The sequence below is a fragment of the Passer domesticus genome, chromosome 4, assembly GCF_036417665.1.
Source record: "Passer domesticus isolate bPasDom1 chromosome 4, bPasDom1.hap1, whole genome shotgun sequence".
In the NCBI taxonomy this organism is placed as follows: Eukaryota; Metazoa; Chordata; class Aves; order Passeriformes; family Passeridae; genus Passer; species Passer domesticus.
The window spans coordinates 74,202,247-74,226,739 of NC_087477.1; the positions used below are offsets into that span (position 1 = coordinate 74,202,247).

The window sequence follows — 24,493 nt, forward strand, 5'->3', positions numbered from 1 at the left end:
CTTATGGGAAATGAGTGAAATTATCTTCAAGCCCTGTCCACATCCTCTGCAGGATCCCACAACAAATTCTTGTGCTTAAATAATTTCATCTGTTATACTGTGTCCGTAGGTACCAGGTTTGTTGTCACAATGCCTGGCTTTGCTCTTCAATATAAATGTATTTTTTATTAAATAGTCATGATGTTTACCTCTGGAAAAGATTGTATTAATTCAAGAACAGAAAAATCAAGCCAAGCAGAAATAACACTTCAGTTTTGACTACCCAGAGTATTAGGAAATAATAGTAAAATCAATCTCTAGCAGCAAGATTGGCTTTTGGAGGAAGGAGAGGGAAATATGTCTCTGAAACTATTAAATGAGGTAAATTCACAGTTTGGAAGAAATTAATGTTGTGTTTATTTTAATATTTCACTTCAGGGGGCTACAAGTTAAAGTGAATGTATTGTTTATTGCAAAACTGGACTGACCAAGCTGGACACCTGAATTCTCTATTTAATTACAAGCAAGATATGGCACAGACAAGAGCCAGGCCATATTTTCATGTCTCTTCACCAGCGGTTTTTGGTTCTGGACAAACAGAGCATCCTGCCCTCTGGAGCTGGTAGGTACCTGGGGCTGCTCCAGCCTAAGGCACTGGAACACTGCAGCAGATCCCCAGTGACTCTTGTACCACAACAATACCAGGAGGGACACGTGTGCATGGAGTCACTACTTCATTCATGTTTTGGGGATATTGTCCTGCTGAACTGCTGGCAAAACACAGAGTGATGGGGTTTTTTTATCGGCCATCTGGTAGAACCTAAACCTCATCCTGTTGAGTCCTGTTTCATTTAGCACTGCAGTGTCTCTTTCCTGGAATGATCTGTGCTAGTGGTTAATAAATGCACAGTGTCTGATTACACAGAGAAACAGGGGAGCTCTATAAAATGACAGCAGAAATGGCAAAACAAATACTTTACAGAGATTTTAGCCTTTAGCCAACCAGTAGTAAACATAGGTCTCATGGCAAGAGTAAGGGCAGAAAAGAAGTAGGGGTTCCAGCCACATCTTCTAGCCATTTGTCCTCTTGTTGAAACTGACAAAGATGATCAAATTAGAGTTTCAGTGGGGTCAGATAACTAAATTCTGGGTTCCAGACTGAAGTGTGTATTGGTGATCCTCAGACTGGACTCAGTCTTTGCTGGTTTGTAAATGCTAATTTAAAGAGATAAGCCTGAAGGATAATTTCCATCTTTCCACCTAGGATAATAACAGCTATTTTGGGCCTTTCCTTCATGCTAAGGCATCTGATTTACTGTTATTAAGTTATTAATATTTTACCAATAGAGGAGTATTGGCTTATATCCAACAGGTTCCCACCTCTTACAAATTATTGAATTTGCTCATGGAAGTAATTGTGGGACTTCATATCATAGTTAGAATTGTGGGACTTCATATCATAGTCAGTTGGCAATACAGACTTTGGAGAAGTTTAAAAAGTCTGGTAGCTGCCTTGCTGTTGGCATATCTGTTGACTGAGACATAATAACAGGACATCTGTGATATCAGGAAATGGGAAGCTGCAGTTCCAGGCCATTCCATTTTATAAGCAACCTTTTATGGTTGCTAATCAAAGTGTATTCAAATCAATTCAAAGTTATTCAACTTTGTTTTTACAAATTTAGCTGTTGGTATTTTCTCATATAAATACTATGATAACAGGACATTATTCTGTGCAAAGACAGGAATAAGCAAATCTAGTGTTTCAAGAATGCTGAATTAAAAATAGGCTGCAGTGATAAATAAGATGGACATATTGACTTGTGTTTTGGGAGGTTTGTTTTCTGGAAATGATGCAAACAAATCAAGGGTAATTTGCAGTCACTGTGCTTTGCAAATTGAGAATTGGTAGTAAAATAGCTTTTGATATTAGCAGTGACTACAGTGTATAATGTTACATAAGGATGGGCTACAATCATAAACACATCTGCAGAGATGATCCTCCTCAGGAACTTCCAGCGGATAGAAAATAAAGGTATCTGGAAAATGGGTATGTCAGCTATGGTGGCATTATTGTCTGTGGGCTTTGCAGGAGGAGCCCTCACTGGCTAGAGGGAAAGCTCCCCAGAACAGCACAGAAAAAAGTTGTATTACCTCATTCCAAGCACTCTTCTGTGCTGTTAATTGCCTCTGTGTAGTAATAGGGAAAGTCAGAATTGTCAGCTGAAGAGACAGAAGGAGTCAAATCACTGGCAGATTAAATTGTGCCTGGGACACTGGGCATGAAAATGGAAGAATTCCTGTCTATCTTATGTTCCTGTACAGTATTCCATGTATTTGTGGAGATAGGACCAAATCTATTCACCTTTTTCCTTAATCCCTCAGTGTGGTTTTTGAGGGTTTATTCACTGTAATATCCAGACTCTGTCAGTTGTTACAAAGGCTTCCACTTAAGTTCTGAAAAATTTCTAATGAACCTTGCAATTAGATATGTGAAGTTAGTAAATCATAGCAGACACCACAGCAGGTTCTAGTAGAGGACAGAAGTGCTCTTGATCTTGGAACAAACTCAGGAGCTGAGCTGAGCCCATGGTTTTTAACAAGAGTGCTGGGAATATCATTGCAACATCAGGCAGAAGTCAAAATGCCTCAGCATAGGTCAGCATTGGTTCCTGGCAGTGACGTTTAGTGGAGGCATTTCAGAGGAGAAAGACCTGGCTGCTACCTGTGACATTTGTTTTACCTCAGGGGATTAGATGAATTCTGACTCCATGGTACCTCTGTGTATTGCAGCAACTCTAAAACTAAGTTAAGTAAGGTTTGAAATTCTTCCAAAATATATGACAATCCAGCTAATGCCAAGAGCTGTATTTATTAGATGTTGTTGTGTAAATCTGACTTTCTGTACGAAATAGCGGTATGATATAGATGTATAACAGTAAATTATGTATGTCTTCAGATTACAAGGATGTCTTCTCTTGATACACTTTTAGATCAGTAGCAATGCTGTTTCTTGACATGGGAATTATGTATCCATCTCTTCAGGTTGGTTCAGACACGGAGCCCAAGAGATAAGTGAGCCTATATCAGTTAATTTCTTATAATAAGATTGTTTATCTTTCATCTAAGTGTGAGATAATTTACAGCTTTCTGTCCATATATTGATGTGTGAATTATTCAGCATTGTAAAGTACAGCTTGTGCTTTCTCACTACTCATAGCTTTCCTCAGAAAAAGGATAGCCTCAAAGCAGCATAGCCTCATAGGAAAGCAGAGAGAAAGGAATTTCAGAGGCTCCCTGTTGGGAAGCAAGCTCAGCTCTACCTGTCACTCCCCACAGCATTTGGTTCTGACAGAGGAAGATGCTCATTTGTCACCATGGCCATCTGCCATTTTTCACTAAATGGAAAAGAAAAAAAAGTTCTGAATGTAATAAGAATTAGGTGTGTGTGAGGTGTTCGTGTCAATAGTGTGGTTTAGATCCCTGCTCAGTAAAAGCTCGAGGCTGTGGTACCCACTTAACCCTGTGAACAATGACCCTGCAGGGCAGCTGGTGTCTTCACCACATGGTGTGGTGATGAGGATGTGATGGGATTCATCACTGGCTGAGCATCAAGAACCAACCCCTCTGGGACTGGGGATATCTGTGCCCTGAGCACATTTCAGGTGTGCCATGCAACCTAATTCCACAGCTTTTATGCCACTGCTACTTAGGGATGCCACAAAATCAGCTATGACTGAGTGCTGGTAAATGCTCAGCCCTTAGCAAATGCAAAGAAAAACACAATATCTTAGACCACAGTAAAATAGCTTTGTGCTAAGACTCATATATTGCTGTCATGTGTCTGAGCACTGGGAATAAAAGTAGTCAGATGGGCTGGAGTTATGCATTCTTCTTGCTGGTAGACTCATCTTTCATCATACATATGTAGGAAGGTAAAGGCAGGACCTCTTGCACCAACCTACTTGTAGTGAAGTGGGAAGCTCTTCACATAACCTATTCAAGATTCTATTTGCTCAGCCCTGCCACAAACTATTGGAGAGAGGGAAAACTCAACAGAGTGTCTCATCCCAGACACCCAGGCAAAATCCCTGTCCTGCAGTCAGGGCTCTTAGAGGATTTCTGCCTTTCTGCTCAGAAAACAACACTGGAGGCAACATCTGAGCCACCTGTACCTGAAGGTACATTGCAGTCAAGCCTTGCTGAAACTTTGACTAAACCTGCCAGAGCTCAGTGGTGAACAGCTCTTTTTCAGTGGTTAAACTCACAATAAATCAAATGTTTACCAGGCTACTGACTTCAACTGTGAGTATGAAAGTGCCATCAATAAAACACCCAATGTGATTTAAAAAACCCTCTTGTGGTGAGTCAGGCTCCATCCAGTCTTTCAGAAGTCTGTTGCCTTTGTGTTTTGTGTTGCTGACTCCTTACCTCATGCTCCAGGCCTGAAAGCATTTTCCACTGCATGATCTGATATGGAGCAATTTCCAAAAATCCCTGCAGGGGAAACAGAGATATCTGATGTCCCTTGCCTGCCCTCAAATGTAAATTTACATTTTACAAACCACAGAAGCTCATAATCCCTCAGTATCCTTTGTAATGCCAGGTTGTCTCCCCAGCTTGTGTTAATGTGCACTAATGAGGAACAGGCAATAGGTTATTTGGAAGGCAGATAAGAAAAACCATGTCCTTCCAGATCTTTCAGAATATGCTATTAAAAAAACCCCAAATCTTTTTGCTTGGCTGCAGTGTTGTGTTTTAAGGCTGCTCCTCCTGTTCTCTCAGGGATTAATGGCTGCATTGGTAGGGTCACAGGATGAGTTCTTAGTCGGGTGTGAGGGCAGGAAGGGAAGCATCAGGTCACTCACTGGGATGCAGCAGCTTGGGGAGGATTCCAGGCTGTTTCTAGGGTGATGGTGAAGGAAATGTGGTCATAGGGGGTTGTAAGCAGAGGTGGTATATTGGTGAGGGACACTGGGGTATCAGGTTGAACTCAGCTCGTTGCTGTCTCAGGCACAAACTTTGCCTCTAACTAATGTGTTGAGGAAAAAGTCTGTAGGCAGACCTGGCAAGGGGCTGTCTCTATACTTCCTTTTTCTGAACCTCTGTTCTTTAGCAGAAACTTGTGAATGAGCTAGACCTTTGGGGCTTTCCCAGCCTTTCCTCAACTATACAACATGGACTTTATACAACATGGACTGCAAGGGGAAAAAATCAAAAAATAAGTGAGTACTTGAGCCACAAATTCTGTCTTTAAACAGAGTCCAGCAGTCATTTCTGGGTGAAGGGAGATTGGGAGTAGGATTACAATGTGGGATTTACTTCCCCAACTTGTTTTACATGTTTGGTCCTTTGCCATTCATTTATCAAAAGGGAAGACACAGAAGTATCTCTCGTTCTGTGCAGTTCTGTTCTGTGTTTGTGCTAATGAAACCAGGTCCTCTTTCTCTCTCCCTTTGTACAAGTCAATCTTTGAAATGCAGCCCTGGATGATGGACTAACCTCAGCTTTCCTTGGTTGTCTATTTGCTCCATTTTGCAGCCTATAAACCTACAGTTTATCTGTCTTTTTCCCTAAGTCATATGCTTTCCCCTCCACTTAATTGCTTGATCCTGCATTCATTGAAGCTACTGGAATCATTCCCACAAGGGACACAACCCAGAGATCCCCACACCCAAGCACAAACAAATAGATGTCACAGATTCCACTCTATCACCTTGCTGAGAAAGGCAGTGCAGGGTTCAAAATATGCACTGCTGAACTTGCGTGCCTAAAGTCCACTGAAATCACTTGAAGCAGATAGCAAAATATCACGAACTTTCCCCCAGGCAGGAAAGTGGTAAGATTGATTTGACATAAAAGACTAGCTATCATTATTAATTCATAGTTTGGCAGATCTTGGGCATTTTAAGTGAATGAATAAATTCTGTATTACAGAATGTCCTTTGCGAAATTCGTGATTAAAAAAGAACATTTTAAATTAGGGTTTTTCAAAGCCTCATGAAATTCTCTTTGAGAATATTATTAATTGTGCTGCTTTAGAAATTTCATTTCTGTTTAGGTGCTGTAAGTACCAAAATTTGCAAAGCTGACAGAGTCGGGGGGAACCGATAATACTGTGAGCCTTACTTGCATAATAGCTATGGGCAGAGCTATGTAGAGTTTGAACCTGCTCCCCACCAAGCCAGGGTGTCTTGGCCTTTGTTATTTTATATGTTCATTCTGTCTGCTAAAAGAACAGCAGTGTCTGGGCCCTGGTAAAAATATTAATGTAAAGGTGACGAGCTTCAAATTCTGCTTAACCAGACTTTATAAATGTAATATATGAGTCAAATGAAGTTTGTTTTGAGATTTTTTTCACAAAACGTCCATGTTTTGGAGCGTAAGGAAAAAAGCCAGCCTAATCTAGTGTTCTTGGGAAATTCTAAAATGTTGGAGTTCCTGAGCCTGAACTTTCTCCCCTTTGTCAAAATTGATTCCGTAACCACCCCTGTAGCCTGCTGCCCTGGGAACAAAATGCAGTGTGATTAATGCACTGAATCCCAGGAACATGCTTACACAGCTTTTTGCAAACCACTGCTCTGGCAAACATCTCCTACAGCATTGCATAAACAGGTTCCCCACAACCACCCAGGGCACTGGTTTTGGCTAGTGACTGGGTCACAGCAGCAGGGCTGGAAAAGCAGTAACTTTCCAAAGAGCAGGAGCTGGGGGACTAGCTGGGGACTACTTCTGAATTTATTACAAATCCCAGTGGCCAAGGGGGCTCAGAAGCATCCCCAAACAATGAGTGCAGGCTGCTGTTGCTGTGTGGTAATTCACAAGTGCAGTATCCCTGCTGAGACACAAAAGTGTCTGAAACCACTGAGCAGGTGCCAGAGTCAGCCTCAAATCCAGACCTTGTAGCTTTAATTGAGACCAGCAAATACTGTCTGACAAAGCTGCCCTTTTATTCTTACTTTTCTCTAGGCAGGAAGGTTTGTGAATGTCTGCACATTTCACTTTGAGCATGACTATGTAGATAGCTCCTTGAAGTGCTGTCTCACCAAAGAATAAAACTACTGGACATGAATGACAAAAATATATTAAAATGTGACTTTATTCTGGGCACTGGTTGAAAAGAAAGAAGGAGCATGTTCCTAAATAACTTGTGTGTGGGATCCTGCTCACAGAAGGTACCTATTCATTTGCTTGAGACTGAGACTGAAACTTTTAGACTCCAGCAGCTATAATGGGAGCTTTAAACATTTACTCACATACAGACATCTCAATTTCATCTGGAGCAATCTAAATAGACTACCTGGAGTCTACATCTGAAGCTGTATCTCACTTAGGCTACTGGCTAACCTGGTGAAGAGAGGCTTCAGAGTTTCAATTTCTTGGCATTAGAAAAATGGGACAGTGTTTCTTAGTATTTTTAGTAGTAAAATAATTTGTTAGCATGCTGTCTGTGCCTCATCTAGAAAATTACAGTAATACAATAATTAAATGAAAAGAAAGGCTTTGAGTAACAACATTGTTATTCATCCAAGTTTTTTCTAACTAAAGTGAACATTTAAAAGTAATCTACTATATATGTATTATACTTTAATAGAGAAAGATTAAAATAATATATCTTATAATAATCTTATAACAAAGAGAGATACAAACTAGTTAAGAAAACAATGAATTTTGCAATGAATTTACCGTTTAAGAAATTATTTCTATTTTATACAGAGGCATAATCAGTACTCTTTAAGGTGTTTTGCAAGAGTAAAAATAGAAGCCATCAAAAAAAAAAAAAGAGAAAAAAAGCCAAAAACAGGTGAAAAAAGGAGAAAAAAATCATAAAAAAAAAGGAAGCCGGGTTGTGTTTATGGCTAGAACATTCTTTTCCTGGACATTTCCAGTTGCGAGAACATGCTTCTTTTTATTTCATGCATTTGAAAATGAGATTAAAGTTGATACCCAGTATTATGCAAATGCCAGTTTTTTTCAGAGTAATACACCATATTTCTTGATTTATGGTCAAAGAAATAGATGTCCTGCTGCAGCAGTCTTTAATCTCTATTTTCTTCCTATGGTCAGATTGCTGGTTACTCTTTTTGACTTCACTGAAGTTTCTTTTCATGGGCATCTTCCCACCACTGTAGTTAAATAATTTACTGATTTTATGTGTTAATTTAACATTGAAATTACTCATTATTTCCTTTTGTTCCTGAATGAGCTGAGTCCTTTTTCTTTTGTCTTCAGAATGACTACTTTGGTACATACTGTGCCTTGACAAGTGTACAAAGGTCCAGTGTCAACATTTCTTTCATTTGGCTTGCTTTAATAGTTTCCATAGAGAATAAGAAGTTCAACAGAATCATGAATTATAAATATAATGCAATAAACGACTTAAAACTAATGCAGTAAAAGCTTTTAGGTCTAATAAGTATTGTAATATTATAGTAATTAATTTTAGATTACATAATAAGAATTTTCTGTCTTTTAATAAGAAATTTCTTTTTAATCAACCCTGCAGCAATGTTATTTACCTGCTGACTGCTTCTCCTATCAAGTTGTTTTTTGCTTTCTGTCTTCTTTCTTTCGCAGCCAGTTTTCCTAGAAATTGCATCCAGAGACACCTTTTTGGGTCCACTTTCATTAAGAGTTTTACACTGTGTGGTGAAGCTCCCTAGCAGGAGCTCCTGCACAATAAAGGTGGTAACTGGAGCATCCACTTCCCAAACAAGGTGAGGAAAAAAAGGATAAGCAGCTATTCTCTTTAGCCTTGGAAAATCATTTACCTGAACTGTAGCCTAAGTGGCACCATTGTTACTGAACTTAAGTGTTGCCAAATCCTTTCTATATCCTTTGCACCCTTTCCGTTCTGCAACCCTGGTCCTCCCTGGTGTAAATAATTCTAAACTGATTCTAATCCAATTTTTCTATGTGGTAAGTAACAGAGTGAGCCTTGTCATAAAACTCTGTTAAAGTTGCACTTACACAAATTGATATTAAAATCTGATTTTTGCCAGTAACTTTGATGGTGATTGTTTAAGCATCTGAAACCAGACATTCACAACATACATCAGATCTACTTCAGCAAAAGGTTCTGACAATCTTTGGGTTTGTAAATGTTTTTAAAGGACTTGTTGAACTATTTGTTCATATTCCCTTTGGAACAAAAGGAACATTTAGAATCCATTGCTTACAATTATGTGCAGACTTAAATAATATTGCCCTAATTTTCCCTTTCCATTCATTCTGTAATGATGCCTTTTGCCTGACCATCTCTGATTGAAAGCTAGTTTGCTACAAACTTAATATATTTAACAGAATCAGAAACATTAATTTCTGGTGGCTGGTCTGACTCAAAGTTAGGAGACTTCCCATAAAGGGTCTAATTTCTTGTAGCTGAAGGAAAGCTGCCAGTAAGTGGGTGTGTTGTTTGGGTTACATTAGTCTATAAATTTAGATTTTTATTTTTTCAAAATCCAAAATCATGTCTGAAGCTTTGCTGTTCAAGTAGTGACTGCTGCTTTATTTGAAGATGTGAAGAAGCCTCCATGTTTTTTTTGCTTTTTAATGAAGACTCTGACCTTAAAATATTTTTTACTGCTATTAGGAGCACTTAAGACCTTAGTCATTTAATGCCATTAAATGGGGTTGTGTGATTACCTGTTGAAACCTTCCCTGTTGAAACTATTTCAAGTGTCAAAGGAAATTTGAAGTAATAATAAATTTAAATTGAAGATAAATCCTGTGACTTTTGGCAGTGCTTTGAATACTGGTGCTTCATTGATGTAAGTATAATTGAATACCCAAAAGAGAAAACAATTGATCTGGAAGGCTGCTCTTGAGCCTCATGCTGCTTGAATTCACTTAATAATAGTTACTTTAATTTCTTTTTTAGCACTGAATTTTACAAGTAATAGTTTTACTTTGGAGGGGAAAAAGCAATGTCTGGACAGAACTGATCAGAATGTTTACTTATCTGTCATGAAACTTAGTGAATACAGGAGCAGTATTAGAAGAAGAGGATGGAATTCTGTTATTGAGAAGAAAATATAGAATAAAATGGAAACACTCACCTTTGTGCTACTAACACTCCCCTAGAGCTAGATTTCTATTTTAATTTTCACAGATTCCTGTGGAAGCATATATTTAGAGGTTTTTCCTGTATACTTGATGGTTCTTACTCAGAAGATTCCCCTAATGGTTTTCTCTTTTCAAATTTTCTCATGCTTTTGTGAGGTTATTAGTGACGTGGTATGGTCTGTAATTGTCCTTTGGTTATATTCAGAAAGAATTATAAGCTTCCTCATTTTTCTTAGACGCTTTTAGATATCCATTTGTATCTCAGTGCCCAAGTAATTACTGAGGCTGCTTTTACATTGGTTTTGATCTTTTTGGGAAACCTTGACCAGCACACTTCAAATCTACAGCTATATATTTTCATGTTCAAGACTGCCTGACTCTTGATTTACTCTTAAAATGTAATTATTTATGCATTTGTGTTGGCTAATATTGTGAAATACACACATTCTGCAAGGCCACTGCTGTAAAAGGTAATAGAGAACTTTTATAAATACATTAACAGCAAAAGGAGAGCTAAGGAGAATCTCCATCCTTTACTGGGCACAGGAGGGAACATTGCCACCAAGGATGAGGAAGAGGACGAGATACTTTCTTTGTCTCTCCAAATGTCTCAGCCTGTCTCCATAGCAGAGGTGGTCCAGCCCTCTGAGCACCTTTGTGGCCTCCTCTGGGACCACCCCAGCAGATCCTTCCAGAGATCCAGAGAAGGACCCATAAGATCCTTCATGTATTGGCTCCTTCCTCATTAATTTGGTATAGTGGAGCAGAACAACTGGACTCTCATTAATCTTGCAGGTTCAAAAATAAGGAAATTTGCATTTGCAGGCAGAGATTCAGACATTAAGGGTGACATTTAGTGAGCTGAGTGAGGACCTGCAGTCCTAGGTGTCTGCATAGACCTATGTCTACCTATATTAAGCCTGTTTAGAATGCCTCTGCAGTCACTTTAGATTAAGGTGATAAGGCCAGCAGCAGCCAGGAAGCAATTCACGAAATTGAAATCCAGATACCACCATTTGCTCCTAGGAATCAGATCCCACAGTACCCACAGTCAGCACCTGGCTGCAATGGAAGCTTTGTTGGCCATCTCAGAGGTAGGGCCCTCCTCACAGAACAAAGCAGATCAGCCCTATCTGAGTTATCTCAGCTCAAACTGTGCCAATCACCCCTGAAGTGCTTGAGAAAATCTCCAGGGAAGAGTGCTGGAAGGTCTGGTGGCTTTGCACCATGAAACTCATGCTTCCAGACCTAGACCCTGACTCTTTTGAGTGAGACACTGCCCAGATTCACCACAAAGGAGGATTTCTGTCCCTGAGGAGCTCACATGCTGACTGTGAAACAAAAGACAGAACTACAAGCAGACAAATTTTAAAGGAATGGGGAGATAGAAATGAAATCCCTGAAAACAAAAAGTAAGAAACTACATAATGGAAAGCTATTTGTATTTGTTCATAGGTTCAGTGCTGATCTCTTACTTGAAAGATCAAACCAAGGATTTAATGAGATAACTTTCTGAAATGTTGTGGAACTACAGCCACAGAAAACATTTTCTGAAGAAGCACAGGTCAAAAAACAAAAGGAATGTTATTATGCTAGCTTGCCTACTCTATTTTCTTGGATTTGATATAAATGTGACTTAGCTTGTCTCTGAAAGCAGATGTATCTCACTTCTGCTTAAAAAAAAAACAACAATTCAAAGCCAGAGCAAATATCATCATTGTTTTAAAGCAATTTATCATCCAGCATTTACCTCTACCCATATGTCACTTAACTTTGCAGCAAATTGAACACCAAAATCTTCTCTAAAACATGCTTCATTTTGCAGACTAGTTTATTTTTTATAAAGATATTAAATGAAAATCTAAAGCCATGTGAAAACACCATTAGATATCATTGCAATTGATGAACTGCCAACTCTCTTAAGGTATTGATTAGGTCTAGAGCAGTCTAATGAAAAAATTATTTCAGCAAATTATGCTTCAGTTTCTATTACTTCATTGTTAGAATGGGAACATCAAGTGAAGTAGATCAATACTAATTGGCAGGACAGAGAACTTCACACAACATCTTGTAAAGAAAAGCAATAAATGTCCCCCTTCCATTTCATCAATCTGATTATTTTATAGTGGTGAAAAGAAAATTTGATTTTAAAAAATGTTTATTTCCCATTTCTACAACTTACCTTGTTTACTAATACAATTAGTTTGACAAGCTGACACCTGAGTGTCTTGGGTTTGCTTAAAACTTTATTTTTCTTTCAGTGTTAACTGTTTCTTCCATCCTCTTGCAGCCAATTCTTTTTGGTCTTTTCTTTTTTCTTCTGGACTCTTAAGGAAGTTAGGAGTCTCTAAAGCAAAGTTCAGAGACTTTTCTCTGTTTCAGTGCTCACAGAAAAGTGAGGAGGTTTGGAACAAGCTACTCTGTGCCAGATTTAGTGTGGATCTGTACTTTAAGATCATTTTCAGCCTACTGACCATTTTGTTTCAGTAATCTCTTACCTTCCTCCAACACAAAGGTTACAATAAAAACTGATTTCATTGTTTTCATGTCAAAAAACCTTTATGATATTCTCAGCCACTTGTCATCTTGAATTTCTACTTTATGGATAAAGTAAGTGAAAGAGAATCTAAAAACAATTATCTCTTTATATTTATGGTTAATGGTCTTCACTTCCAGACACCAAATATAACTTATCTGTAGGAGAATCTTATTCAGCCTCAGGGGAAGAGCACTGGGTTCATGTAAGACACTAAAGAAAAAGCCTTACTGCTTGAGACAGCTATCAGAATAGTCCAGAAAGATGTAAAAAAACCAAAACAGGCACCTTTCCTATGCTCACCTGGACCAATTCACCCCTGCCCTCAAGAAGATAAGTGGAGTAATGGCTCACTGTCTCTTTTGCCTTTGTGGACCGAGAGCCAGAGATCCTTGGCTTGCCCTTTTTGGGGCTGCCTGCATGGCATACTCTTGGCAAGTGCCCTGCTTAACCATAGTTTGTGAGATAAGAGCACAATGTGAACAGTTTATGATGTAGCAAATACATAAAACTGCTGGCAGGCATGGACTCCAAACCCACAAGTTAAAGGGGAAGATGGCCAGATCAAAAAGTGAATAGGAAATTACAAAGCTTTAGAAATTAAGGAAAAGACCAAAAATAAGTATAAAAGAAGCCTGAACATTTTTAATAACACCAAAGATATTTGAGTGGAAACAGCAAGAAAAGCTGCCTTGTTGGCCTCTCTACCTTTGTTCAGTGGGATGGAGCAGCAACCCTGTCAGATTGCCATGGGTAGGAAATTGCAGAGTGCAGCAGGGGAGGGCCTGACCTGATCTGACCTCACCCAGGTGTTTGGAACCTTGTGGTGGACTTTCTCACCAGGATGGGGATCAGTGGGTTATAGGGTGTGAGAAGGATTCATCCTGAGGTACCAGTTTATTTATTCCTAAATGTATTAACCTCTTCATTCCTGAATTGGTTTGAGCTATGGGAACTGGGTATCTTTTCCTGTGAGAGTTTTTGTGGCTGTTCTTGAGCATCAGGTAAGTGTAGAAGGAGTGATGTGCACTTGGAAGCGTGGGAAGGGAGGTGTTTTCTGGTGGGCAGGAAAGAGGTAAAGGCTTTGCATGTTTATATCATCTGCCTTCCACTCTGCAGTTTTTCTCTCTTTGTGGAGATGATGGGTAGAGAACTCAGCAAGATGAATGTCTCTAAACAGTTTGTCTTCCTCCTGCAGGCTTGTCAGTGGGAGTGAGTTCTGAGAGTTGTGCTGAAAATCATTTTGGAAGGAGGCAAATCAGGGCAGGAAACAGAGAACAGCATTGGGAGATATCACTTACCTCATATACCCTGACTAAATTTAATTTCAAGATGCAGCCACCCCATTAATGCCTGCTTTTATGGCAAACAGTCCACAGACCCAAAGAGGACAAGTAACTATTAGCTCTGAAGAGGTCCCAGGGCTGGAGGCTGAGAATGTACAGATAGAAGAACCACCCAATGTCTGTGACCAGAAGATATATGGATTTAATAGTGGTACTGAGATGGAAACAATGGATATCCCTTGCAGTAGAAGTGTTGGAAAGGAAAAATACTACCCTAAAATGAGTAAGCTTTTAAAAGGAAATTTAACATGAGTGGACAATGAGGTTAAACGCTATTAAAATACATTGTACTAGAAACTTATGGCCTAAGAGGACCATTCCTACACTTTAAAGCTGGAATACCTGAACATAAGAAAAAAGTGAAAAAAAAAACCCTGTCACATCTATAAAAGTGGCAGTGGTACCCACTTGAAAAAAAAAATAACAAATAAAATACCAATGAACAGCAAAGCAGCCAAAAGAAAAGAAAAAGACAGGAGCAACTTGGTGAAGACATAATGCCAAAAATCAAAACTTCTTCAAACATATCAGAAAGAGGGAGTCTGTCAGAGCCAGTAGGACAAATAGACAATGAAGATGAAAAGCTTCGATCCTCACTTATTGCAAAGGAAGGTGGGGAATTTATCACTGTTGCAGAGGAGCAGAGACCAGGATCATGGAAAATTGATCATGTCAGCAAGAATTATCATCAACAAACATTTCAGAAATCAATAAATTAATGCAAATCTCCTGTTTTTTGTTTTTTGTTTTTGTTTTTTTTTAATTCTGATCAGTGAACTCTATAGAATCATAGACTTGACAAACTATTAAGCAAATAACCTACCTGCTGCTGGATCCAGAATCAGGGGAATAAAAGAAATGGTTAATATGGTACCATAAAGATGTTTCCCAAGATGACCTGACTCAAAGGTTTAGTCAGGTCATCTTGGGAAAGACGAAGCAGTTCTTTTGACTTTAGCACCAGCCAGACTGGCAAGGAACTGTAAGAGAAATGGGATTAATAAATATGGAGGGAATGATAGATTTGGGACGAGTCACAGGAATGGCTTGTGAAACTATAAGTATTCTGTGAAGATGGCAGTTTACTGGATTGGTGGACCTGTCATTACAGGGATAAAATGTGGGATTATGTGTATGTGGGATTAATAAAATAGGGTGACAAGGGCTTCCATTAAAAAGTACTGAAGAAGATTTACTTCAATTAACCAAAATAATTTTTACTCTGTCCTGTTGTAACAACGTATGCTAGTAAATGAACATTTTGTATTATTGAGAGGCTCAAAAGCTATGTAGTGGGACCTGTCATTATCAGCATATTTACAAATTATAACAAAGAAAGGTAAACAGTGGCGAACCAATTTTTGAAAATTATTCAGGATAGCTAATTCTGAAGATGAATTCCTGCAGAGATGAAGAAAATTCACAGTGCTGAATGACTAGGTGAAGATCAGATGATATTTGGGATTGATAAATGGAAATTAATCTACAAGAAAGAATAAGAACTCTATGTCTCTGTGCTCAATAGGAGATATACAAACAATACTATCACACAGAAGTGAAACTTTGGGGTCATTCCTGGCTATTCTCTAAAAAGAGTGATGGAAATTTCTTGTCAACAAGACATATGCACAGCAGTGCTGTGACAGAGAGTTAAATGACTAGTTCTGAGAAAACCCACACAACTAAATCCATCCAGATGGGTGATTCAAAATACTGCCATGGTGTATTAACTACTTTCAAAAACTTTTTTGAAAAAAAAAAATAAAGCAGGACAAAAAAATCACCAGTGAAGTTTCCACTTTCTTTGTTGTTGTCTTCAGTAAAGCTTTCACTTTTGATTCAAAAGCTCATTTGGTGATGTAATTGCTTTAGTGCAGTGCTGTGCTGAGGAGGAGACCTGAATAGCTGCTTTTAGATCTACTGCAAAGCAATATGCAATATTACTTCTGAATATTCTTGGAAGGCTTTGCCTTTCCATATTTTCTTAAATTCTTCTCAAACTGCATACTCATATATTTCCTACTAGCTCCACTGGATGACCTAAAAATGCCATTTCATGATGAAATACAAAATAGGAAAAATGCTAGGTTTGGGCTGGGTTTTTTTTTTGCCATTTAAGAGAAATTCTTTTCAATCATAAAACATAAAGTTCTCAGATAGGGACACAGTACTCCATTATCCATGACAACTCATATCTCATATTTTCCTCATATATTCTTCATAACTGATCATGTGCCCATTTCTTGGACATTTTTCTGTCATTATTTTGTCTCTGTTCCTATGGAGATGATACTGCAGGGACATATTCCAGCTTTAATATGTCTGGAAAAAATCAAATATCTGCTTCTACCTTCCTTGTTTGGAGAACCATGAAGCCTTTTGTTTGGTTTGGTTTGTTCCTTTTATTCATGCACAGTACTAACCATAAATATTATCAGTGTGACCTTGTATTCTGCAGACAACATTTGGAACAAAATATCCCTGACATAGGTTCAAAATTGTCATGAGAGTTCACAGATGTCAGATATTCTTCATACTACAAACCCTGAATTGCTCAGTCTGCAAAATGTGGTCTTTTTTTTATTTATTAAGACATTTGTCCCCACGACAATGCTCTGAGGATTTCTTACTGATTATTTTTGATCGTTATGGTAGTGACTAATGGGCCGAGTCCAGCTGCCCAAGAAATGTTACAGTCCCTTGGACCATCCTGGTTTTGAAAGCTCCTTGGGAGAGTCTGAATTCACAGGAAAGGCAGTGACAGCTGTGGAGCACAGGTTTGGTTTCTCTGAGGAGGTGAAGCGTTTCAGTGTGAGAAGATCCTTCCCACTCCTGCATTCTGTCCTTCACGTCTTCCTAAGTTCTTACCACAAGTGAAACCATTTCAAAGTGGGGAAAAGTTAGATACTTGGACATTTTCTGCCCCAAAAAACCCTGGTCTGACCCAAAAGCCCAGTCCATTAATGCTTTGAAGAAGGGATTGGTGATTCTGAAGGGACATGTGTTTGATTCTGACATCTCCTCATTCTTGGCTGGTGCAGCTATCACAGCACTCTGTTTCCAGGCAGATTCTGGGGCCACCTTTCTTGTTGTGCAAATCCCTAAACTATTAAAATACCAGACATGATCAATTATAATGGAAAACAATTGTTATAGCAACCAAATCTAAACCAGTGCCAATTTATTGTGCTGTCTCCAAACCACTGATATTCAACAAAATACCCTGAACAAATCAGGCATTCATGTTTGAAATCTGTTTGACATAAATGCACCTTTTGTTTTCATGGTTAAATCCATGGAAATTGATTTATTTTGAATATCAGACAATTAGTTTCTTAATAAAGTTATAGAAGATATCTCTTCTAGATACTTGAAGGTTTTTTAGAAGAAGATAGCTTAGTTGAATAAAGCACTTTTCTTATACTTTTTAAAATATTACAGTGAAAAAGGCTATATAGGGCTGCTTCTTTGCCAAAGAAGCAATTTGATCAAATTTTTTTACGAGAATATAATCACTTTTACATGTTCACATGAATTAAATCAGGAGAACTTTTAAAAGTACTGAAATTTTTTTACTAAAGTTCTGCTCTTAACCACAATTACTGAAATTTTTTTACTGAAGTTCTGCTCTTAACCACAGTTATCATATATTTTAAATGTCTTCTACTTAAGGTCTTATGTGTGTGCTAGATCACTGGATACTCAAAGGGAGTATAATCCTGAGGTTTTACCTTAGGCTTTAAATGTTGAAGCCAGTTTGAGGAGGAAGATACAGACATTTTGGCTTCTGGCTCAGGCTTCTGAAAAATGACAGCCTGCAGATCCTGTGGAATTTCAGTTATTTGGACCTAGGCCAGTGCATGTCAAAGTTGTCATTAGTCAGTGCTTGTAAGATGGTGCACAAAATGCTGGAAAGCTTTCCTGGGGATAGAATAGCAGTATTTCTTAGATTTGTTAAATAACTACTGAAGTATATAGCTATTCAACTGTAGGCTGAAGTTGAAGTACCACAGTAACACAGAGCCTGCAAAGACTTTAAAGCCTACTATTAACTAGAAAGTGTTTCCCTCTTTCTCACCTTGCTTTTATCTTGGCAGGTTTCACCTCCCAGGACAGCAGACAGTGGCAGTGCTGGCAGGGGAAGAGAGAACAGCAGCTTTTGAGCAGGAGCAGAGTTCCTTGGCAGCATGGAGCTGTGCCGAGCACCCTCCTCAGTGGTATCCACCCTCCTGGATACCATCCGTGCTTTCTTCCTGACTTGAAAGAACCTGCTTTGGAAAACCCAGGGCAACCCAAAGCCTTCCTCTGGTGAGGATGTGGGATGGGACAGCAGAGAGGATTTCTTGCAGAAACAAGCACTGTTCTGGTCACTACAAGTTGGCAGCTTGAAGGTGGTGCAGACTCGGTCTCCACTGGGGGCTCAGTGGAGAATTCCAAAGAGCTGAGTTGGCTCCTGGATGCTCCTGTGGCAGGAGCAGACACTGAACAGGACAGAAAACCCCTCAGGATTTGCTGGTCACCTAGTTCTCTCTTTTATTCCCACTGCTCTTCTCATCTCAAGTTAAATGTTGTGCAAGTTGGATGTGAAAATCAACACCTGGAAATTTCTTAAAATACATGTTCCACTAGGTAGCAATTTGTTCTGTATTGTATAAAGCATCCAGTGCTCTGGTCCCCTGCCAGATAAAAATAGTTCATAAGCAATGTAATTTGTTCTTTTTGCTTTTCTTTTTATTTCTGAAGTTCTTTTTCTGCCATTTATTCAGAGGTTTTCTTATGAAGCATGAAGTAACACATTGAGAAATTTAATTTTGTCTTTGAAATATGCTTAAAACTCAGATAAAATAAAATAAAATATATGTACTTATGGAGGATAGCATCATTCTTGATCCTGTTGGCCCTTTGCATCTTTCAGGATACATGACAGGTATTTCTTTTCTCTTACTAAAATGGATATTGATTATATAGCATTTCTTTCTGATCCATGAAAAAATACAGGGATAGCAAACACTCACAAACCTGTGGTGATAGGTCATTAAAATGCTATTTTACCTATGATTTAGATAGAGGACTGATACTTGTTTACTAGGAAAAAAAACCTAAACAAAATTTTTTTAGAATTTATCCCATCAATAACTTTTGAAGACTGGTAACCAGGAAACAGCCTACCATCTGTGAGATAAGCAGAGTGTCACCAGTAAATCCTCTGAGAGCCAACTGGTCACTGCAACAGCAAGGGTCTGTTATCACATTAGTGATTTTCAGTGGTAGAACCAAGTTCCCTTATGTGCTTCTGACTGCTTTGGGCTCCAACCTGATCATCTCTTGGAAAGACTTTTCTGCTTTCTCCATGTCTTTGTTTCACTCACACCTGCTACACGCCCCACAAACCTCTGTATATCCTCCAGAGCTCCTCAAAATCACACCCTTGTACAGAGGGGAATTCCTTGGAACCTCTGGAGTGTTTCCTAGCAAGGGCTGGCACAGCTTCATGTGCTGCCTTTCTCACTGTGGGAAGGACAGTTTGATCCTTGTACAACCTGAAGCTTTAAAGTCTCATTTCTATCTGTTTTCACAATGTAGTGGCCATAGCAGCACCAATACCATTTTTGTAAGGATTTGCAGCTCCTGAGTTTTCCTGCAGCACTATGGGTTTTTTCCATCTGAAGGGTGTTTTTCATTCAAGTTAGATATTCATTATCACCATCACAGAAGTATCCTCACCTATCTTTATTCTGGGTATTTCCCTCTTCATACTTTCTAACCCCAGTGTCTAATGCCAGTTCAACTGTAAAATTGAAAATATTTAAATGTAAATGAATTTTGTGTCACTAGCACCCTTCTTGAGAAACCCAGCAGAGAAAGTTGAAAGTTTATTTTTTTTTCTGCTGCCAGCACATCCATGAAAGAAAGCTCTGCTTGGCTTTATGAACAACATTCCAGGGTGCCACTAGAAAGGAAGAATAAACCAATTGAGAGAGGAACATAAAAATAAACACATAGACTGTCCTCAGAAATCTGGAGATCTTTCTGAGAGCCAAGTGTTTTAAAATATGTGTAATATTGGGCTATCTCCTTCTTGTCATTATTGTACCCCTAAGTTTTTAATATGCTCAGAGTAAAAGAGAAGAATAATGCTTAACAACAGTGAGAGAGGAGTTTTTGACAGTTTTCTACTAGGACCTTGAAATGAAATTATTGGGGAAAATGGTAAAATAGATCCAATTAACTTTTCATTCCATCCATTTGAGCAGCCTGTTCAGGAGAATATCCATATGGAAATCAAAGTTGAATTGGAGGTGCAGCCATCCCTGATCCTTATACAAATATTATCTAAAAAGCAAAAACTTAATGAGTAATATCTGATATTGGTTTTTGATGCCTGTGTTATAATGCAATATATCCAGAACTTGTGATGTTATTGATGAAGTTATTTATTATAGTAAATACACACATCCATTATTAATACATTTCAGCCCATAAAGAAAATTCATGCAAATAACAAGTAGTAACAATGAATTTGCTTCTGCAGCTGGATTAAATGAGGCAGTGTGCACAGAAGAAAAGGAAAATTTATTGGGAAAAGGTTTAAAAGACAGATTAGAATTTTAAAATATATTCACTGGATTTCCTCTTAGAAGCACATCATTCCCTCAATGAAAAATGACCAGCATAACTTCTTAGTCCATGTTATTCTGGATAGAGTTAGAACATCACATAAAAAAAAAAAAGAGAAACAAGCTGTAGAGCTAAGTTTTGAGCCCAACAACATGATGTATAAAACTCCTACTTGTTCCCTTGAGCCCTGCATTCACTTCAGGAGAAGCTGCTCAAAGGGATAAGCAGATACAAATTCTGCTGTGATAAGTGGCTCTCAGACACACAAAACATTTTTCAACTGAAATATAATGGAGACATTGAAAAATAACAGACATAAAGGTTTAGGTACAGTGTTTAAGAAAAAAAAAGTCAGTAATAGCACTCTAGCAGTGATTATGCATAAGTAATATCGAGAGTTAGCAGAAGGGTTGAAAATAAAATGGCCAGACAATTACTGAGAGAAAACCAAACAAGAATAATGAGTTTATTTTTTCACACAAAACACTATAGGTAGCTAAAGGCCAAAGAAGAAATAAAGAATAAACAGATCACATAAAAACTTAATAGTGGAAAGGATCTGCACTTGATTGTATTATATTTGAAACCATTGCAGTTCTGTGAATCTGATCATTGCAATTCTTGGCTGCCAGAGAGAGCAAATGGAGAGTGTGAGCCACTTATTTGTACAATCTAATGAAGTACAAGGGTTTTGTGGTAAGAGCAAAGCTGTTTGCCCCTGACAACATTGTTAACAATGACCTGTGCTTGAGAAATTAAAAACATCAGATATTTTCTTTTTCCCCGTCTTCAAAAGTGTAGTAAAAATTTTTATTGGCTGCCAATTAGGAAAAATGTAACTAACACGCTGCTGGCCAAATCCAGCAATCCAGATTTTGTGAAAAAAGAGAGAAAACTAACAGTTGCTGTGGATTTTTCTGGTGCTTATCTCACTCGGTCCTTCTGCGTTTTGCTTATTTGCAGAATGACTGATGATTTAAACACACATGCCTAAGTGTGGCTTCCTTCTGCATCTGAATATTAGAGAGGGAAGTGTTCCGTTGTGCAAAGCTAAAATGAGTTCTATCCATGGATAGATAATTTTAAATCTGAGGGTACTTATGTTATACATGCAGTCATTCAGCTGAAAGCATTTGCCTTATCTTGCAAGTGCAACTGGGATGGAAAATATAGAGAAACTGTCTCCCATGGTGCTGGAATTTTAACTCATCTCAAATCCTTACCCCAACTTCATTTCAGCATCTGATTTCTTGCCAGCTCCAACCCTAGCAAAATGAAGTTTTAGAATCTACTTTGACACTGTGGTCTTATATCATCTGCTCAGCATCTCATCTGAAAGCTCAGTATGTTAATAAAGGAGGTGACTTTCATGCAATCAGGTTCCTTAGGATCTCAAAGCAGGTATTTTATCTTCTTTGTCATTGTCTGACACATTCTTTTTTTCCCCCCTGTTTTAATCTCTTCTTCTTCTCAAGAATGAGTAGTGCAAACTGAAAATAGAAAGTTGTTCTATAGTGCATCCAATAAAAGCTCATCTGGAGAAGACCAAAAGCATGTTACTTTCATAACCATTCATTGGAGATTAATGAAAAATTATGTAAATGCTACCAACCACTATTCTGTGGATTTGTTTTTCAATGGAAAATTACTTTGAAATTTTGAGAAAATGATCTTATATACGTATAAATTCTATTGATGTTTAAGGCTACAGCTCAATAATGGCCCATTTGTAGTAAGACTCAAAAAAAAAATCTCTCTTCTAAGTCTTGGTGATACCAGAGCCACATACAAAATCAATCCTCTAACAAGCCATGGAGAAAACTTTGGTGTGGGGTGGCAACTGGCATTATAATAAGAATTTTTTCCACTCATTGACATTCATTGACAGTCCTCTCAATCAGGTACAAATTGGCCTTGAGTCCCAATACCATTAACTGGAAGAACACACAATCAGCCCAGAACAGGCTCAGCTGGGATGCCAAGGAACAAAGATATCAAGAGGAGATATTTGTAATTCCATGAAGTTCGGGTGTCAGTAATATTGTGTCACTGAAATGCAGCCTCACACTGGTCTGGAAGCAGTGAAGGAGTCCCAGCATGGTCATTTCTATCTGTGTCCATTGCTGTTAGGAAGGACCAAGAGCCTTATACTCCCATCTTTAGTGTCTGCTTTTAAATCCTTGCAAAATCTATTGGAATCTCTTGATAACTATAATAAGATTTTATTATTATTTTTATAACACATTGCTGTCACTGTCATATTTAGGTCCTGCCTGTATATGAGGCAACATTCAGGGTTAAATTTCATCAAAACTGACAAATTCTCACTCCAGGGTCCTGAGTAAAGTAATGTGAACAGCTCCAATATCTGGAAACAAGCAACTGGAGAGCAATTTTGGTGACTGTGGAAAAGTAGCAATGCATTCCACAAGCAGGTACTTCCACATGCAGGCTGTTTAACCTGCTGGCCCAAAAATCGCTCACCATTTATCTTTTTCTGATGGAATTGGTAAAAGGAATAATTTAAATTTACACATATTTATAAACCTACTACTGAAGTCTTCAAATTCTTCAAAATGCCAGATTTTTTTCTACCTCCAAGAAAATACTTGGGTTTGACCCATATGATGTGTCAGTGCTCCCTTCTTCTTTTCACATGTTATAGATCCAGCACTGAAACATCAATGGTAATTATCACATTTCTGGTGATAAAAAAAAAATGAGAGAAGCACACAAATTGCCACATTGAAGCACAGAGAATTTTAGTTATGTTATTTATCTCTGACATGGGTCAGCATCAAATTTAGCAATGTATAGCAATGTACAAATCTAGAAGTAATTTTCTGGCTGCTGTAATCTGATATATTATTTGTGCCTGAAAACATGCGGATAAATATTTCTTACATGTGTGGCTTATGTATATAACTTGACAGTATCTTACTACTCATATAAGCTTCTTATCTTTTTCTAAATCCCAATTATGCTCTTGGTCTTGAGGATGCTGGGTAGCAATTTTTCAGAGGAGCAATGCCCAAGTAATTACTATAGCATCATGTAAAACCAATAGCAGACAAATGATGCCATTGGAGAGCAGATGTTTAATGTGGGACAGGGCAGTAAACATGATGGCTTTTTATTGCCATTCTGCTCATCTTAGGCTCTGAAATTTCCATGCAGGAAACTATGCAAGTAGGCTGACAGCACTGTTGATTTTACTACTCTTATTTATGTGGAAGATTCTCTTGTCAGCCCGTTATTACTGTTGTTATCCTTCACTGGGACTTAATCACTCAAGATACAACAGTGACTTGTCACCTTTCCAGCCATGTATACAGTTTTGAGTAGAAATGAGTGAGTCCAATTCAAAGCAGTCAGCATAATTTTAATCAGTCAAGAGCTGCCAGCCTTCTAAACACAAGGGTGGCCCTGGGTCAGCAGATGGGCAAATACTTCAGTAGCTGTCAGCGCGTTGTGGTGTTGTTCATTTGTCAGGGAGCTCTGCCCTTAGCAAAACATCCTGAATATTCAAACACTGCAATAAATCACAGCAAAGAACAAGACTGGATTTTTTTTTACAGCACTTGGTCCCTAAAGTAACAGGAACATTATTGCAACAATTGTGCTTTGATTAAAATTTGTCAAGTGAGTGCACAGGTCTGGCTTCCGAGGCTCCCAAATCATGACTGTGAATAATCTGGTGATATTTGTTCATTGTTCTTTGGTGTGTGTACAGATACTTACACAAACACGTGCACCCACAACACACATAATATATGTGAGTTATTATTATTATTATAAGGTTTATTATTATTATCTTCCTATACATAGTTCCTCTGTATATGTATGTGTGTGTGTTTAAACTGTAAATATAATATAACTCCCACCTCTACAGCTGACCTCTTACTCTTGATAATATATAAAATCTCAGTGCAGGCTGAATAAAAATGAA

General features: G+C 38.3%; 1 long non-coding RNA gene across 1 annotated transcript in view; it reads left to right on the forward strand.

The window, feature by feature from the left end:
• Positions 1 to 15,641, forward strand: part of LOC135299570 (uncharacterized) — a 116,375-nt gene extending 100,734 nt beyond the window's left edge. Inside the window, exons 6-8 of the long non-coding RNA XR_010361531.1 lie at positions 418 to 601; positions 8,557 to 8,696; positions 13,779 to 15,641. This is a non-coding gene — a long non-coding RNA (uncharacterized LOC135299570). The remainder of the gene's footprint in view (positions 1 to 417; positions 602 to 8,556; positions 8,697 to 13,778) is intronic.
• Positions 15,642 to 24,493: the final 8,852 nt, after the last annotated feature.